We start from the raw sequence: 19,971 nt of genomic DNA, 5'->3' as shown, positions 1-19,971 counted from the left end.
AATATGTTTGTCAAGGTGTTGTGATTTTCATTCCTTAAGGGAAGCTAGTCTTTTTTGTAAGAGCGTTCGGGATTTGGTGGAAGTTGGCTCAGAAAAATATTTAAGTTTTTTTTTAATCCATCAAGTAGCTTTTCAAAATATAGGACTTCGAAAGTCACTTTTTAATATAATATTAAATAGTGATTTTCATGTTTAGCAGTACTATGCTTTATCCCAAATTTATAGACCTATATATTTTTATTTTGATTCTCCACTTCAAATTTTGTTGAAATAGAAAAGTGACAGAAACGAGTCATATTAATTTTACATTATATCAAAATTTATTATTATACAAAGTTTCTCAAAATTTATTATAAAATATAAATTCCAAATTTCAGATCAGAATTTTGATATAACTTAGAATATGTATGTACGTGTAAAGGTTGACCTGTTTCCAGTTAGTAATTTTCAGAAAATTCTAAACTTAAAACGTAGCCTGAATACTGATTTTAAACACAGTTGTTGCACTAATGGACACTGAAATTTTTGCGACAAAGAAACATATCACAGTTTTTTTGTTTTCCTCTAGAATGTTCCATTTTTAAATTGGAAATTGCTTTATTATATTTCTTTTACCAATACCTAGTTTCATTTAAAGGTTCTTTTCTAAGCCTACAGAAGTTAGATTATTGTAGATACAATAAAATTAAAAGAAATATTACTTTACTTGGACCCATCTTTAAGTATTCTTAATATTGCCCTTAATTACTTTCTTGGTGACACTAGGGAAAATCTTTTTATATATTTAGAATAAGAGATAAAGGAGAAACGAATTACTGAAAACAGAATACAGAAGTTTTGACTAACTTTAACCCAAAACTCAAGAAACTTTGAAGTCTGTATGCGTGAAGGGAAATGTAACAGTGATTGAAGATTTCGGGTAGTTATTATGCAAACAGAAACATCTTGTTTCTGTATGCATGGTTTCTTCTTATTTAGTTGTTTAAGTATATTATATTTTCCTTACAATTATTTATTTACCAGTCGTTTTGATAGATTTATCTAACAAATATATTGTTTTAAAATTATCGGTAATGAAATAGAAACTGACAGCCCAATGTCTAGTTGGATCTTTTTGTTAGTATTTAGTTATTTTAAAACAAATTTGATTCAACAATCAAAGTCTCTAAGAAGGGCTATATAAAATGTTACAAAATTTATTATAAGTTTATATGTATGGTTCGTAAATGGTCTTTTGTTTTATAGTTATTTTAAAAATGTCGTTTTTGTATTTTATTTGTTTTCATTCTTTGTTATCTAATAAAAATACTACATGAGTAATAATAAAGGATTTAAACATTTTTCATTCAAATTTTTATTTCTCATCGAGTAAATTGTAACTTTATAAATACAGTTGTATTAAGTTTAATAATTATATTTTTGTGAGGCAAATTTAATGGAGGTAATACAATTAGGAATAAATTATTTTGTTGACTTTTTTTTCTAATAACGACTTATAAACATGTGTCACTAGTGTTCGTTCAGAAACCAACTCATGATGAATAAATAATGAACACTGCGCAAATGTAGATCGTTTAGGCGTTTTCCATCAGAAATAAATGAAATTAATTGGTTATTTATTGAAAAAGAAAACATCAATATTAATCAGTTGTTTTATACACGTTGATATCAATAATAACACAAATGTATTGATACGAAATGAAAAATAAATGTCGGTTTCCATAGATACATATTGTATTTAATACACACAAATGGTAAATTGTAATTTACAAATTAACCAGAATGACACTAAATGTCAGTTTGACTCAGTAGGGTTATTTATGGGTCACTGGAGATAATGTTCATAATAATTTTATACTAGATTCCAGATGGGTAACAAAAAAAACAACACGGCGATATTGGTTATTTTTCCACTTTTGTGGCTCGAGGTGGTTCTTCAAGTATTCACTGAAAAAAAAAGATATTTTACTGTTCTGAAATATTTCCAAATAACAGACACATTTCTAGGGATAAATGGTTTCCATGCGAGTCATGGGACAAGTGGCGAATCGATCTGCAGAATCCCCAAGAATTACGTGTTTATTCTAAATATGGCATAGTACAAAGCAAGCATTAGTACAAAGACTATGTCGAATCAATGGTCAATTACGGCATAAAAAGGTTTCGAAGAACCGGGTATACTTCCAATAGATGGCAGTGTTTTACTAGAATTAATATAATCTCTACCATATGCCATAATTTTGCGTATGTATAATTGTCATTTTTACATTGTATAATTTATATAAAAGAATTATCAAAACTAGCGGTTTGAGATTTAATGTTCGGAGACACATAATAATGTTCATACATTAAATTAATTAGTAAGTACTCTCCAAGTAAGCAAATGAAGATTATAAAGGTTAAGAATTATAAGCTAGTGTACACAACAGACATAAAACAAAATGTTTTAAGTAATAAAAAAACATATTAATGCGAATTTCTACTGAACTATAATATTAACTAATAACTAACAAAAATGCGATTCGCATTAATATACGTAAACTCAATTTCAACTACACCCATCCAGAGCTGATACAAATTATTTACTATATTATCTTTTTTTTTACATAAAAGGATTAGTTCATTTGATCTTTAGAAAATATTTCCATATTTATTTTATTAAGATCGCACGGTTATAAAATTGCTATTGATATAAAAACAAAATTGTTAAATTTTGTTCAACCGAAATGATTCTTATAAAACCATTTTAGGTACAGTCAGTTAATTTTCAATTATAATATATTCTTAGCTAAGATTTACTTTTACTTACTTTCATATAAGTAATTTGATAAAATTTTGTTTGGTTTTCTTGATTTAATTTAATTTCGTCTCCTTTTGTTTCCCCCTTTGTCTCTTTTTCTTCTGTTTAAAAAAATGCTTGACGTATAAAGTTGATCCTAAAATTATCACACTTTTTTAAATTTGATTCAAGACATATCATAATATATTGAATTCAAATTACTACAATTACTACTATACTAATTTTAAAATTTCATTTCTTTTTTAATAACAGTGGCGTTCACGCCTTAGATGCAAATAAGCACTGCATACCCTTCCCATATAACAACTAAACCTATATTGTTTAATTCTTATTTACATACTTTTAATCAAACATTACGAAATAGCAAAGTTTAGAGACTTTTAAAAATGAAATTTGATTCACGATTTGTTAAAAGTGCCACCTATAAACAGAAAACGAAACATTTTCGATCGGCCGCTGCTGCTAGCGCCGATATGCAGCCAGAGCGGCGGTAGACACAACCACTCGGTGCTTATTTTCCACACAAAGAATCTCAAGGACGATCTACAAATCTCGTGATGTATGCAGAAAATATTTGCATGTGTGTGTGCAAAACCTGTGTGTGCAAAACCTATGCATTATCATCTATTCGAGAGGCACTGTACTACTTCCTTTTTTCGTTTAAAATGTCGTAGAAAGTCCGTTAATTGTCAAATGAAACGGGACTATTTGATTGGTCGGTGTGCTGTTCATATATTTTTTTCGCCATTTTGTTATTTTTGAATATTGTCATTTGTCTTTCTAAGCGCAAGTGAATAAGTTCTAATTACCTAATTAGTAAACAGTGAATGAATTTATTAAAGAATTATGAAAAATAATAATTGGTGATGTGTGTTTAACAAAATTAATTACGAGTAGGTACATTTTCAACAGTCGTTTGAATTTTGAATTTGTCGTTGTCGGTTGTTGTTGTTTGATGATACTATTAAAATAATTACAAAAGGGAAGGTGTGTGACCAGTTGAGAGTGAAGTAAAAGAAAGGTAATGTTATTCGTTTTAATAAAAAGTATTATGATAGTTTTAAGTAGCTAGCAGGTTGTGTACACAAAATTAAGTTATTTTGCTTTGTTTGTTTGTTTGTTTTCAAATAATAATATTAAGAATGTCTGGATATTCCGATTTAAATAACTTTTATAAAGCGGTGATGAACAGATCATAATCATTTTAAGGTACATTCGTGGCACAGGGGTAGTTGAGAGATTCATAAAATATATAGATGTTCGTTCTGATCGGACTGCTGTAACTTTATTCGCGAATATTATCAATGTTTAAGTGAAACTAATATTTTCGGATTACTACTCGTAATTTATAGTTTTTAACGGGCAGACGAGATGTCTGCCGTGATCACGGTTGTTCCAAGTAACCGAAACGTGGGAAGTATGTAGTTTTTAAAGTCATTTGATCCTGTATGGGAACTTTTTTCAACATCAGTACAATTGTATAAAAAATATCGTCATGATTTCATCTTACATTTCATTATATGGATTTTTTTTGCTTATTTTTTTTCCCCATTGAACCAACAAAAATGTACGACATATGAAAAAATACTATTTATGCATAAAATAATTTCAAAATAAATTTATTTTATGTTGTGTCAAATCATCCCCTGGACCACAGAAAGAGAGGGGGTTGCAACCCTCGATTTTTTCCCTTGTCGCATGATTTTTGTATGGGGTTGCGGAATAATGGATTAGAAACAGTATTGAAATAATATGAATCTGATGCCGTACAAAATCAAAGACCAAATTTATCCTGGAAATTGTCAGAAAATTTAAAAAAAAACCGACTTTGTGGCGGACCATTTCTTTTCGCATTATGTGTTTTTTTAATTTTTTCATGGATCTATCGATGGTAAGAATACCGTACAAAATTAAACACATTACCACAATTTACTCACTTTACCTGTACTTTTGAATTCTGTTATATTTCTGTTCTGTGTTCGGTATAGTGCTGAATCTTATTATCTTATGTTCTTATATCGTTCTAGATAGGTCACCCGGTGGTTCAAATGACCCATAATTTTTACAACACGGGTCTGTAGTCTAGAAATTACGTGGTGTCTAGGGAATCTCTCCTCTTTGAAATTTCATTTTGTTAAGGAAAAGTTGACGGAAGACGGAAATAGCAATATTAGTGGTATGATCAGTTCTGCCATCTTGTTGAAACCAGGTTCCGGTTATAGGAAATGCGCTGTAACGTCAATCAGCGTGTAATTGATACACTGGAACGCATACGAATGGATTTAGTAGGATTTTTATGAAGTGACTCTTGTACTATGTGGATGTTATTTTCTGTCGGTGATGTCCTATGTAGGCCCGATCGTTGTTTATCCATCAAACAGCCAGTCTCTTCTAGCTTTGTAAACCATGCCTTAATTGTTTAAGTAATGGACAGTTATTAAGCATGCATAAATTGTTATACTCTCTAAATTTAAGCCGCGCAATGGTTGCCGAATCATTGTTGCGACAAAAATCACGCACACAAAAAAGCACGGTCCGTTCCAGTGAAATTCTCCACGATGATTGAATTTCGAAAGACCGGTGGTGCTTCATCAGCAACCAGCAATCATTCATAAGCGCCATTTGAATTTAATCAAAATTTAAATTTCGAAAGACTTATAGGACACTCTGACCAGCGTTCTCTTTTTTAAATAAACTCTGTAGTATTTATTTAAAAAAGAAAGAGAACGCTTGAAATTATTGATAACAACAATTTGTATTTGACTAGATGATGATTACTTTTGCAATAAATTCAAAAGGGGACAAATAAAAAAATTATTGAAATATGAATATACTTTTGACAAAAATCATAATATTATCTGTCTCAATTATACAAATTAAAAAAATATTTAAAAAAAAATATCACCTACATCATCAATCAATCAATTAACTTCATCTTTTCATGAAAAAATATGAAATTAAGGAACAAAAACTGAGTATATATAGTTCACCTATTTTATAGTCACTCGAATAAAGTAACCTTAAATGATGTTTAAATGAATAAAGAATGAATTTAATTCGTTAACAAATTATATTTTATGTCACTCATACTTGTTTTAAAAAAAATTGTTATTCCATTGGTTATGAATATTATATAAAAAATTATGGTTTTAAAAGCTTTATGAAGAATATGCAGTTACAAAATACATAAAATATTTTGTCCTTCGACATTTTTATTTAAGGTAAAAAAATAAGAAAAGATACTTCAACGTAACACAGTGATATACATATGTGTCATAAATGTAACATTAATAATTGATACTTTAAAAACCTGAACACATTTCAATTCTCTGATGATAGCTTGAAGCTTTATAAATTCGTTCTTAAATCAACACACGTTGTGACTCTATTAATAGACTAATCCGGTACACAGTTTAAATTCAAAAGGTGTAATTAGTCTTTAAACTTCCATGTATTTGTATCCACAACCTACATGCGGAAAACTATTCTAAGCCCCAACTTACAAACTCAACCCCAATTAGAAAGTTTCAAAAGTCTGAAAGCAAACTAAAGACAACGAAAGTTTGTTAAATTTCTGTTGAGTAATTTTTGTAATTATTCTTCTCGCATTATCCCATCAAGTAACAACTGCCAACACTTTTTCTTACTGTATGTGCACATACTGTATTATACTTAATATCAAATTGTAAATAGTTAAAAAAAGTACTTAAGTTATATCAAAAATAGAAACAGGTCTAAGAGTGAGGCATTTAAATAATCAGAAACTTAACTTTTGAGAAGCGACAGTAACATATTTAAATGAAAATCTGGGACCGTGTGTAAAATGAAAGAAAACATATCTCTATCCTGCTTTGGTTCCATCAAAGGGATTATTTTGCAAACGAAACGGCCAATTGCAATTACTACCCTACCAAGTTAAATGAAATTTTCCGGTCATACTAACATGGTAATATCAATTTAATACATACATTTTACATCCATTTTCAACGTCATAAGTTTTTATTTACCTTAACATTTCATTCTTTTAAATATCATTTACCTAGTTAATTTCATTTTTTTATTAGAATTATAAGAAATCAAAAAAGTTAACCTTGAGTTTTACCTGTGAAAATTTTGGTTAACTTCTTGCATAATCTCGTCATTTCCTTACAATCTAAAGTTTAGGTGCAATTTGAGATCTGTTAGGGAAAACTTGCCAGTAAGACAAACAATTAATACAGCCAAAACAAGCTTTTAGCTTAAACTGAAATACCGGAAATAATGGTCATAACTTGTTGCAATAATTCGGTCGGAAAATTAGTTTTTACGAATATTACTATCACAAATGTAATGTTATACATTGTTTATTATATAATCATAATGAGTTGTATGATACATGTAAGTAAAACGCAATTTACGGATTATACGTATTGTGTACTGTACATCAAAAGTTTATGAAAACATTTTTAAGGTATGATGTAAAATAAGCTATAAAAATAATAAAGAAACGTATAAGACAATATTTACTTGCTTTAACTTATAATTTATAATATACATTTGAATTTGAATCGATTCATTGTATTCAGTAATAAACAAAAAGTTAGAAGGAAGATGAAGATTACTCTGATTTAAGACAGTTAATTACAGAATGTTTTAAGTTTTACCTAGTATTACCATGGGCAAGGTACAAGTACTGGTTGTTTTTGTTGTTCTTTCCCTTTCTTCATGTAACAAATCTTACAGTCTTTAACTAAAAAACATTTCATAACAATCAAGCTCCATTAAAAATTAAAATATTTTTTGTACAAATAAGATTTATACAAGACACTTTCTTTTTTAACCATTGGAATTTCAAAAGGTTTAAACAAAGCAATTTCTTCAAATTTGCACAAAGAAAGGAGGGTTAGTATTCCTAGAAATCCAATTTAAATTCATTTTATATTCAATTGATGTTGACTCGGCAACAGAATGGTGGAAGATATTTGAACAATAAATTTGAGATATTAAATATAGTTTATTAAAGACTTCATAAAAACCATTAAATATATGTATATGAATTTATTTAATCAAGTAAGTAATAAAAATTTCAAAACATGATTTTTTTAAGGATTTACCTCTTGACAAGCAGACAGCAAAAAAAAATGACATTGTTTCACTCTTTTGAAGAATTCAATATTAAATTCTTTAATCACAGTACACGTATAATAAATTATTCCATAGTAATGATATTTAACCACGTAGCTCTAATATCTATTATCTGGAATTATTTTTTGTTTTTTAGGTACTTCCAGTGTTTTATAATATGTGAAGTGTTACATTTCATGAGTCTGGTGATCAGAAGTTTCCGAGACCTACAGTATCCACACCTGAATTTTTAAAAAGATCTAATAATATAATCTCACAACTACTTTAGAAAACTTTAAGTAAAGAGAGGAGTAGTGATTATGAGTGTATACAAATGCATGTATGCGTACAAAATGGAAGTCAAAATTTTTTTTTTTATTTCGTGGTAGATCTTTTTTCCCTTTAAGTAGAAATTTTAATAACGTATGGCGATTTTTTCTATTAATTCTCAAAACTTGTATAATAGTTTACTTGTCCACAAAAATATAATTGCAAAAAATAATATAGTATGCGGAGATTAATTAAGTCAACTCGACACAAGCTTTGTGAACGGTTAACGATTTGTGTCGGCGAACCACATAAGAAGAGTTTTTCATCCCTAAATCTGTGTTGATAATAATGTCTGCGATAACTTGTGGATAAAGAACTGAAGAGTTTCCGTATTCATTTTGATGTTGCAAACTTATGGTAATAGTAAAAAAAACTTTAAGAAAACAGCCACTCTTGATGATGGAACTAAATTATCGTAAAAGGTAATAATATGCTAAATGTGTTATGAAAACAATTTTATTTCCATCAGCATCGAGATTGTAGAGAGTTTGAGTCTTTAAGGTGAAGGAGTTGTTGCGGGCAAATGTGAAAGTGAATATAGGCAGTACTCTTGCGGTTATAAAGTATGTTTTAAAAAAACGCCTGTAAAATTGTTGCTTCGTTTTAATTATCATTTTTAAGTCTTCTATTCTAAAAATAAAGTAAAAATTTACTTAAAACTACATATACTATAAATTTATGTTTAAGTTGGACCATGTTTTATTTTCTTATAATATAGATAATTTCATTCAACAATGTGTTCGAAATCTGAAATCCCAACACATTCATTGGAATTCGCAAAATGAAAAATGTTTATTACGGAATAAAATTTCTCGGCAATAAAACAAAAACTTGCTTTAATTTGACGAAAACATATTTTTGAGTTGGTCATCAGATAACGTTTTGTTCTATCAAAAGTTAAAAGTTACAAAAAATTTAAAGGAGTACTTTCACCGAGTAAGAAGATTTACGGTTTACCACTTAATTCTACCCATAATAAAAAAAAATTATGCATCTATTTATTTTCTAATCTGTTACTACAACTATGTTTTCTAAGTATATACATATATTTGGAAACCTGCTCATATGGATGTAATTTAAAAGTCTGTTACGGTCTGAAACCAAAATGTCCATTAAAGCTTTGAAATTATATGTAAATAATACTCTCTGAGCTTCGCACTTGTAACATAATCCACACTAAGACACTAAACGTCACAATCAAGTGTAGCGAACGGTTTTTGAAATTCCAAAACCAGTTGGTTTTTATGTATATTTTTAGTCCTTTGACACTTCCTCGTTTTATTACACCACTTCACAAAATACTATCCTGCCTCTAGTGACAGAACTCAAATTTACGTATTCTTCACTATCCAAGCCCTAATTACTCCTCCAAACGACTGTATCCGAATGTGTCGAAAGCTACTGCCTCCGCGCCTTTTTAATAGATTTCAAAAAAGGAGGAGGTTCTCAATTCGTCTGTATTTTTTATGTTTGTTACATCATAACGGTCAAATGAATTTTAAAGATTTTTTATTTATTTTAAAGCTGGTGCTTCCTGTATAATCTTATTTAATTTGGTCTTGTTCTAATAATAGCACCCATGGGAAAACTAAATAAGTCCAAAATTTGGTTAAGTCTGCGTGAGACAAATGAACGAACTTCAACGCCAACCGACTTCGATATATTTGTTTATAAGGGTAGACTTCGTAGATGGTCCCGTGATGATTACAATAAAACCTGATTATGGAATCCTGAGAAAATTAAGGAAAATCCTTAAAATGTGTAGGCATACATAACACATTAAGTAATGGCATTACTTATGGTGTATGTAGGTATGACAGGTTTCGTAATTTTTATTAAAAGACTTCAAAAGAGGAAAAGGTTCTCAATTTGTCGGAATTTTTTTATGTACGTTCACTGATTTATCGAATATTCCTGGACAGATTTAAGTAAAATATTTTTCATCGCAAAGGTTGCATCCTTCGGGTGGTCAAATTTTGGTCAAGATTTTATCATTGGATCTTCTAAATTCACTATGAACATATTTTAAGAAAAACGAAGTTTAGTGTAAGTTTCATACCGAATACTTTTTATTTATTGAATATGTTAATATATTCAATATTATTTTTATATGAAATTATTGAAATAAAAAATAAAATATTTCACAGTATAAATTTTATAAGAATAAAATTTATTATTCATATAGAAATGGATAAATTATTAAACTACAATGGACATGACACTTATCGACATAGTGATGACATGCATTTATTGTTTCGAGTATGGCTACAATATAATACAATAGATATCCTTCCTGTTTCATGCCATTTCTAAAGATATCTAAGTGGTATTTAAATATTATTTTTATTTTCTACAAACAGATTTTTAATTTAATACTTTATAAGTAATTAATGGTCAATGGTGGCCTGGAGGTTAAAAGGCCCGCCTCTCATACGTGAGGGCGCGGGTTCGAAACCTGGCAAGTACTAATGTGATCTTCTCCGAGTCATATGTACTTTCTAAGAGTATTTAGGCACTACTGGCTGGTAGGAGGCTACAGCAAGCCTTGGGGTCTAAATAGCCCAAAAAAAAAGTGCTGGTGCAGAAGGCAAGGGAAAACCACTGAAACTATCTTTCCACGAAAGTCATCGGGTATTCGGACAACTGATACGTAGTCTGCAAAGACTCTAACGACAATGATGATGATGATTAAGCTACCCATCATATTTCGGTGCCATAACAATTTTTAGTCTTCCCTGCATGTTTACAATTTTTTTAAATAACCAGATGTATTTATACTCTTTTTTTTTTTGGAGTCAATGAATGATAAGTTATATAGTCTTAAATAATTTTTGTTACTTTCTTTAAAAAGGAGTGAAAACTAAAACAGAAAAAATATTTCCATTTAATTAGAGATAAAATAGTAAGTTATCCGTTTGACACATGTTGATTTGTTAACAGTGATAGTAAGAATATTCAATTGAATTTAAACTATTTATACCTCTTTTATAAAAGAGGTTGCTCTACAATATAATGGACTTTCATTAAATTGGAGGTAGTTAGACTTTCATGAAATTAATGTTGTCTGGACATTTAATATATTGAAGGTGTTTGAATTTTCATTTAGTTGGTGGCATATTTTTTTATTGTTATAATAAGACCAAACATACTGGCAATTGAGCTTTTGCCACCAGGAAAATTGGATCTTGAGGGTGATAGTACGTCAGTCGGATTCAGGTGGGAAAAATGGAAGAAAATCCTTAATATTTATCTTAAAGCGTCCGATATCTAGTAAGGTATTTAAATCCTACTTAGAAAATAACTAATTCTAGTTGAATGTGCACGAAAATATATATTTTATAGGTACGGAATCACAAGAAAATGTTGTCATTTTTATGAAAGCTGTTAGTAATATAGCCGACTACTTTCCCTAAACAAAATAAACCTTATCAAAGACATTTTTTTGTCTTATAAATCAAAATGAATGTGAAGTTTAAAAAAAAATTCTTATCTAATTCAGAGACAAAGTAGAAAAAAATTTAATGTAATTTAATCATTTAAATTATATGTCGAATGTACATATTATAGGAAAATATAGATTGGAGCTAAGAATGGAAATGTTTGCTGCCGGTGATAAAATAACATTGGACAAAATGATAAACGTTGCTAATATTATTGAAAATGTGGACTAACAATTGAAACGTGAAGAACAAAGATGAAGTTTTATCAAAATAAAGCGTTAACAAAACTTACGAGAGTTCTAGATCTAACAGACAAGACAAAGTGCTTAAAAAACTAAAGGTGGTAAAGTTTTCTAGATGATGAAATTCTACACATGTATCTCAGGTTTCCCCTGTGTGTGTAAAATGGTTATATAAAAATCTAGGAAAATGAAATAATTAAAAAGGTAGGGATGTAGTGTCTGGTAGGTGTATGTGTAATGCACACCAGTGAGCAGGGTAGCTATGAGTCAGTTCTATAAAACGATGTGATTTGCTTATACAGGTACAGACGTGAGGCAGTTATTATGTTCCAATGTTTATGAAGTGTTTTAATAGCGGTCTCTACCTCATATTTGAAATCACTTTATATTACATTATTGTCATATTAACAATGTCTATACTATTTCATTTAAGTAGACTTACTACGATGCTATTTATTAAATAATGCTGTTCTATAAATTCCTAAAACTTTAATTTATGTTACATGAACAAATTGTTGTTAAAAATATATATGTAACACTTTGATAAATCTTCATTTCCAAGACTATCCATTTTTGCTGTACATTTAGGTTTACTTAGGGTGACCCAGATAGTGAGGAAATATTTTTCCTTAATGTTGATTGGACGTACGAAAATATGTGATTATTCAATCCAGGTGTGGCATATAATTTTATTTTAACAGTAATAGGTTTGTAAAATGTACTATTTATACAGTAGCTTTCGGTATAAGATCCTATTAATTAATTTAATTGTAATTATTGTTATAAAACCTACTCCCTTCCGTTCGTGAAAAGGATTACAGCAAAGATATGAAATTTGAGTTAAAAAACAATAATAAAATGTACCTGATATTAATAGTATAGCTTTACCTCTGTTTTTAATTTATTTTCTTTCATTCGATTAAATACGTATGACATAATATGTGCGATTTTTCCAAAATAATTAATCGTTGAACCGCTTGCGTAAATTGATGTAGTCACTCATGTGCAAAAACCGTCCGTCACGCTATCAAATACGAGATTGACTTTACAGGTAGCTGTAATATAATAATTTCAAGAGCGTATATCCAGTATTGATAATACATTTATCATATATTGCGTTAAGTTGATAATAGTTTGCTAAATATACTGAAATATTTATAAAAAGGATTGGACATTCGTTTGAAAATTATATCGATATCTTTTGGTATATTTTCAATTCGATTACAGATAGAGAATTAAAAAAAAATCTTGAACCTAAACAAATCGTGTATTACTGGCCATAAATGTAAAAAACTTGTAGGAGATGTAACCTCCTTCAACAAAATTTCAACAGAATCAAATTTATCTAAAAATAAATAAAAAATTAAAAGGAATTTAAACTATTTCAAAAAAGAGTATTTCTGTTCGACAAAGATTGCTTTTGAACTGCTCATAACACTGTTGGAATTTCCTTTTCCCAGTTTTTTCATCGAACATTGGGCAACAATAAAGAAATTCCTAAAATTCATGATACAGTGATAACAGAAGCTATTAAAATACCACAGAAGAAGAAACATTAAAGAATTAACAATAAAAAAGCTGAATTCTGTCGTAATTGAATTAAATTCCTTTCGGTTTGTATTGCTATAAGAAATATTATAGACTTGTAACTTGTAACGTTCATTTAAATGATCATGTAAATTAAATTTTAAGATTTATTACCTATTCGCTTCACTCATTATTTAACTGAAATAACATAAGTTATATGAAATGATAAATCCTTAATGTAGAACTTAATATTTGGAGTTGATAAAAGATTTATTTTAAATTAGGCAAAAACGAAATGACGCCAGGTGCTTAACTTATCATACGAATTGTTTTTATCCGCCTCATTCCTTCCTCGCTCTTTGGCGTTTCCTAATACTTTCCCGTGAGCCCAAATTTATTTCATGTATGCCAAATTGTATTTCCTTTATATGTCAGACAAAAATTGGATTGAGAGGTGACATCTTGATCATTAATTTTAAAAGCAATATAAACGTTGATATGGGCAAAATATTCTATAAATTCCGTGTCAATGAATACTTAATAAAATATAAAATGAAAGCAAATGTGACAAAAAATTTGTATGAATTTAAAAATATACTTCAATATAATAATTATGAATAATGATTTTAAAAGCATAACGAGTATCTATAATAGTAATAATTAATAACTTCTATGTTAAAACAGATTATCTGTCACAAAGTAAAAATACTGAAATAATATTTTACACGAACAGACTTTATCTGTACATTTAAATTTTTTAAGTCCTTTATTACTATTAGTTGTTATGGATATATTCTTCTCGAAGAACTTATGTACAATTTTTTAAAATACTTATTGCATTGCATAGTATATACTACGTAATCCCACATACTTTTTAATTCAATAGCGTAACATACGACTAAAGAAAATCGGTTTAAAATGACTGAGTGTATTCTAACGAATAGGGAGCATAGCGTATTTAAAAAAGTTCCAAGCATATCTTACTTATATTATATAAATTCGCTTTGAGATAGAACTCAAATAAAAATAGGTGTGGGCATAGAATTTAATAAGACAGTAGCATATATTGTGCTAAGTAACAATATATCTTAAAAAATAATCTACAGTTTTAAATACAGTCTGGCTTTCGGGTCCGTTATAATGGTTGCTATTGAATTGACAGATTGGAAATTGGATCCCAACCCTGATAAATAATGGGTGTATTGATTAATTATATTTGTTTGGGTTTGGCTGAATATTAAATAATTATAATCTTGTTTGCAGTTTGCTCGGAATGATAGTAATGATAAGGTTTTTTTTATTTACTACATTTTGAATTGTATCGAATTACATGCACATTAACAAAATAAAAGTATCAATCTTGCATTAACTAAAAACATGTCATTCATTCAAGTCAAAAGCATAAGACGTTATAAATATTATGTTGTGTCTATATAGGTAAATATACCTACATATCTTATATAAAATATCGTTTTACCTGAAATCCCCTGTTATATATACGATCCTGTTTTTTGATGTTTTGCTTCCAAATAAAAAGGATAATTTTATCCGTAGTTTTAAACCTTTCCTTGCTTTTATAGATAACATATTATAAAAAAATCATAAATTAGTTACAATATAATTAATAGCGCAGTAAGTAATGCTAATATAAATAAATGATTTTAACATTAACAATTGTTTTCCATAAAAACTTAGTTTAGAAAATTATCATGATTTTTAAGTTTTAACAAGTGTTAGATTTACTATAAACGTTTATTTTTAATTTAATGTTTACGTAAATCGTAATGAGAGTATCGATTCTTTTCTAACGATTGAGAGGCATTTTCGGCCTATAATTACACAATTCAATACCTCAGTCGTGCTAGTGTAATCGTAACTTGGAAAAATGTCTGCACAAATAAAGTCAATAAGTCGTCACAATACTGCAATATATTGTAATAATTAGTGACTAAAATTACAGCGAAATATTACAAAAATTATAAAATTATATTATGAAATTCTCAACTTCATATTTTATTATATTCTTATTTCAAAAAAGAAATTGACCATAGTGTTATAATACTTGCAGACAAACTTAAAATTTCTAGGAATTATTTATTTACATGTAAGTACCCTTCTCTTGCATCTTTTTAGATGGAATTTGAAGTACGTGTTAAGTTCCAAATATTACACAAACTTGTGGCATACTTGGTATGTGATGGTAATTAATTTCAACTTTTTGACAGGAAAGGTAAAATTAACTTTACCTTTCCTGTCATTTATTACATAGCAAAGGTTACTTTGTCAATATTATAATGAAACACAAAGATTATTTTTGTAGGAAAAATTGTTTAATTAACTTTTCTGTTTGCTATTACAAAAAGTCTTTTGAATAATTTTGCATTTGAAAATCATTGAAACCTTTGCTTTATTGAAATATTGTCAATAACTCAGGCAGTTTATGTAATTATTTTATACTGACACAACATTGGGTTTTGCAACATAGGCAAGAATTTGAAACCAGGTTACTGTAACCAAGACTAGAATTATATATACAGCTAACTTGTTCAGTTTTATTTTATGTAGTGTTACTTAAATACACTTTATAGAAACTGATTTTGACTAAGTATAGTAATGTAATTCTAAACCAATTGATGTTCAGTAAACCTTTTTCCAATTTTTCGGAATTGTTAACGGTATAAAGCAATATTTTTTTATATTCTTTTACAAACCCACAATCCCTATGTATATGAAATAGGTTAGACTTATTTCAAGCCATTTAAAAAGTGAAGCCTATCTAATAAAGAGAAATATTGAATTTACTTTTAGCAAAAATATATAAAAGTGATAAGCATAAAAACATTTTTTGTTATTATCGTATTCTTGAAAACATGATATTAAGATTTAAAATTTATGGTTTCAAATTATTTAACACAATTACAATAAATATACATTAACATTTAAAAATTTTCAGTATTCTCCAACTATTTAGCTTCATCTATCTCCTACCATACCCACAAATTCTGCTACATCGTAATTTTTCAGTTAACTGACAAAATGTATTATATGTCTCTATATGTGACACATGTATGACATATGAGTTATATGATTGATGATGTGCAAACATCTTAACATGACTTCACTGTTCTTTGTTTATCCGTATTTTAGTAATGTTTATACGACTGTTATGCTTAAGACGCCTTTTTTGTTTTTTTTTTTTTTAATTTTAATGAACAGTGTGATACATATTAACCTATCTTTTTGAAAAATGATCATTTTCTATATTATAAAATTGGGAATAAAGACCTAGGACACCAATACAAGGAATTGTTTTCTTATTAAGATTTCATAAATCCATTTTTGATATATTTCAAACACATTATTTTTAAAAACTCAAGTACAGTTACAGCACCATTTCACCAAATGTAACAGCAGTATTTTACACACTATCACCTTGTAGAGACAATAAAACTGTCCCGGCAACAAAACACTTTTTTTTATTTATCTGTTTTCGAAGTATTCGTGTCTTTAAGAAATCCAAAAAGATGCCATGATCTAAAAAATATATAATTTATAAGAACTTTATGTTTAATACTATAATTAAAATTAATATATTCATATTATTGTGTCGGTGTTCCTAACTTTGACTTATTTTTATTTAAATATCTCAAGAGTGTTAGTTTTTAAAAGAATTGGCAGGACATTTCTTTGTAACAGTGGCATATATTGAAAACCATGTATAATTTTATAGAAACGGTACATCTAAAACGAAAAACAATATACCTAATATTCCCCTTAGAAGAGCAGTAAATACGAAGAAAACAATAGCAATCTGTTTAAGATTTGAAAGTAATGTAAGGTTTATCTTACGGAATCCGCCTTTAATAGTTTTAGGGTGATATTCGTTTAACCAAGACCAATCTTTTCATTCGATCTTAAACTAAAGTTAAAAGTCTTTATTTACTACATTTTAACCACCTATGTAATAAGTTCATAGATTGTGCTGTAAGTTAAGAATTGTTTTACGTAAAAGTCACAATATTTATTTGTAACCTTGTACCTTGTACCTTGAAAATGTGAAAATGTTTTAGCGGTGAATGGATTTGAGAGATCGAATTTTTATCTTTGTCGAAATGGCGTCTTCGCTCTTAATATCTTTGAACACGAAAAGGGACTAGCTTATGGAGATATTTGATAACTTCGAAGAGAAACGCTTAGAAATTTGAATGTGCTGCGTGAATTAAGCCTAACTAGATATTTATATTTCAATGAACGCTTTCTAGCTTAAACGTTATTTATTTTCTATCTCAAATCTCATATATAGCGTTTATACTTCAAAGACAAATCCGACAAATCGGATCATAAAACTTCCATATAACGTTAACTGTATTGTTATTTTTACAAAAATTCATTAGACCAATTAAAAAATATTTACGAATAGATATTAAATGATTGCAAACAAACAAACTAGGAGAACATAATGTATTTTTTGATTATTATGTTGGATAAATAATACATATTTAAATAAGTTTTTCTTTAATTAATAACGTCTAAGATTTTCACGACTTCAAATTTAAATGAATTTATGAATGTCGGATATAATACGCGATTTATTATATCAATTTACATTTTACCCGACGTTTCGATTACTTTAGAGAAACCGTGATCAAGGGCAAACGAGATGAAAGGATTTTCGCTCTGTAGTTATAATAAACGCTTGAAAACTTCAATAGTAATTGGTGTTATTCTATAGAGTAAAAATGTAAGATAGAGTTTTGTGCTTACATCTATACGAATACTATGAAGATTTGAAAAGATATTAAATAAATTATATAAACGCGCTCCCATTACCTTTGGGAGTAAATAATAAAAGACAAAGCAAGATTTCAAGAGTTATTTTATGTAAATAAGTGATTTGCAACGGTTTCTAATATCTCTTTTAAAGGTATTTATATTTGAGATTTTAAAGCAATTGGTCATTAATGTACACTTCAAATAAATAATATGATAAATGCAGTTCCTTGTTATTCAACACATGCCTGCATTGTTTGATATTAAAGCAATTATATTTCAAGTAACTATGTCTATTATGTCATCAATGAAGCAACTATAATTTAAAACAAAAAATAAAAAAGAACAAATACTGTAGCCACAACAATTGCATATATATATATACATATGTATGTATATTTAGTCCATCCATAAATACTATTAAAATTAAAAATAATGTTTTGAATTTGGAATCTGTAATTATATTTAAGATTAGTAAGATCTTTCATTGTATTTTATTACTTCTGCTCCAATATATTTTAAAACATTTTATGATATTAAAATGGAGTGGTTCGAGAAGGAGAACCGACTATCTACATGTAGTATTAGTACAAAAGAAGGCAATTAAAGCGATAAGGAAAGAGTTCTAAGAAATCCCACTCGAAAGCAAAAGATTTTATTTTGGGGAGATGAATATAGCTCTTAGAACTGATTTAGAACTTGATCTATAGGAAACGTTCTTGTATTTTTTGATCTGAGCAATATATTTTTGAGAAAAGTTATCAAATTAACATAGCCGACGTCCTTGCCATCAGAATATACAATGTTTAAATGAAACTAGTATTATTCGGATAAATCACGTGTAGTTTATCCGAATAATACTAGTTTCATTTAAATGAATAAAACTCGCGAAAATCTTAGATCTCAGAATATACAATGACCAAAAAATTATCCTTTCAGCAAAGCTCAGAACGGAGTCATAAAGCTCGATCCACCTTACATATCTCGGGTGGAATCGAACGTTTCTTATTTCATCAGAGATAACGTCGAGCCAAAAACTAGTCCTGGTCTCGATCCAACTGATTATGATTTGCTATTAAATATCTGATATTGATAAAAAAGAATAAAATTAAGTAAATCGCAACTACAACTAACCTAATGCTGCTATATACGAATAGGTTCAAGCGGGCCGGTATACAGATTACTGTATAGAATAAGTAATGATTTTTGTTTCTATATAAAACCTGTTTTTTAAACCTACCCATCCTGTACATACAGAAAGTATTGTTTGATATGCTATTAATTTTTATTCCTTATACACAATAACAAAATTGAAAATTCTAAACGCCACTTTATTGTAATTGATGGCTTTTTTATATTTAGATTTATTTTTCTTTAAATATTATCATATGACATTTTTACATGGCTTCGTTTTATTTTATTATGCATTATTTTAACAATACACCAAGAGCATTTTTATAGTTTCGTTTGCAACGACGAAAAGATTGAATTTATTCTGAGGTTTACATCCAATTTACTGTCGGCGGTCATCCAAATGTTATATTATTACTTCAGGGTATAGTCACATATCATATAACGTATTTTGAAATATTTTCCGTACGAATAAGTATTGAAACGTCATTTTTCAAATAAACGATTTTGTCACATCGAATATTGTTTTTAAATTTCAGTTACAAATATTTCACGAGGACTACAGCGATTAATGGTCCAACCCAGCAGAGATTCGCTTTCCCATCTTTGTATGTATCGAAATCTTAGT

This window comes from Danaus plexippus, chromosome 17 (assembly GCF_018135715.1).
Source record: "Danaus plexippus chromosome 17, MEX_DaPlex, whole genome shotgun sequence".
NCBI classification, from domain to species: domain Eukaryota; kingdom Metazoa; phylum Arthropoda; class Insecta; order Lepidoptera; family Nymphalidae; genus Danaus; species Danaus plexippus.
This window is presented reverse-complemented; position numbering follows the sequence as displayed.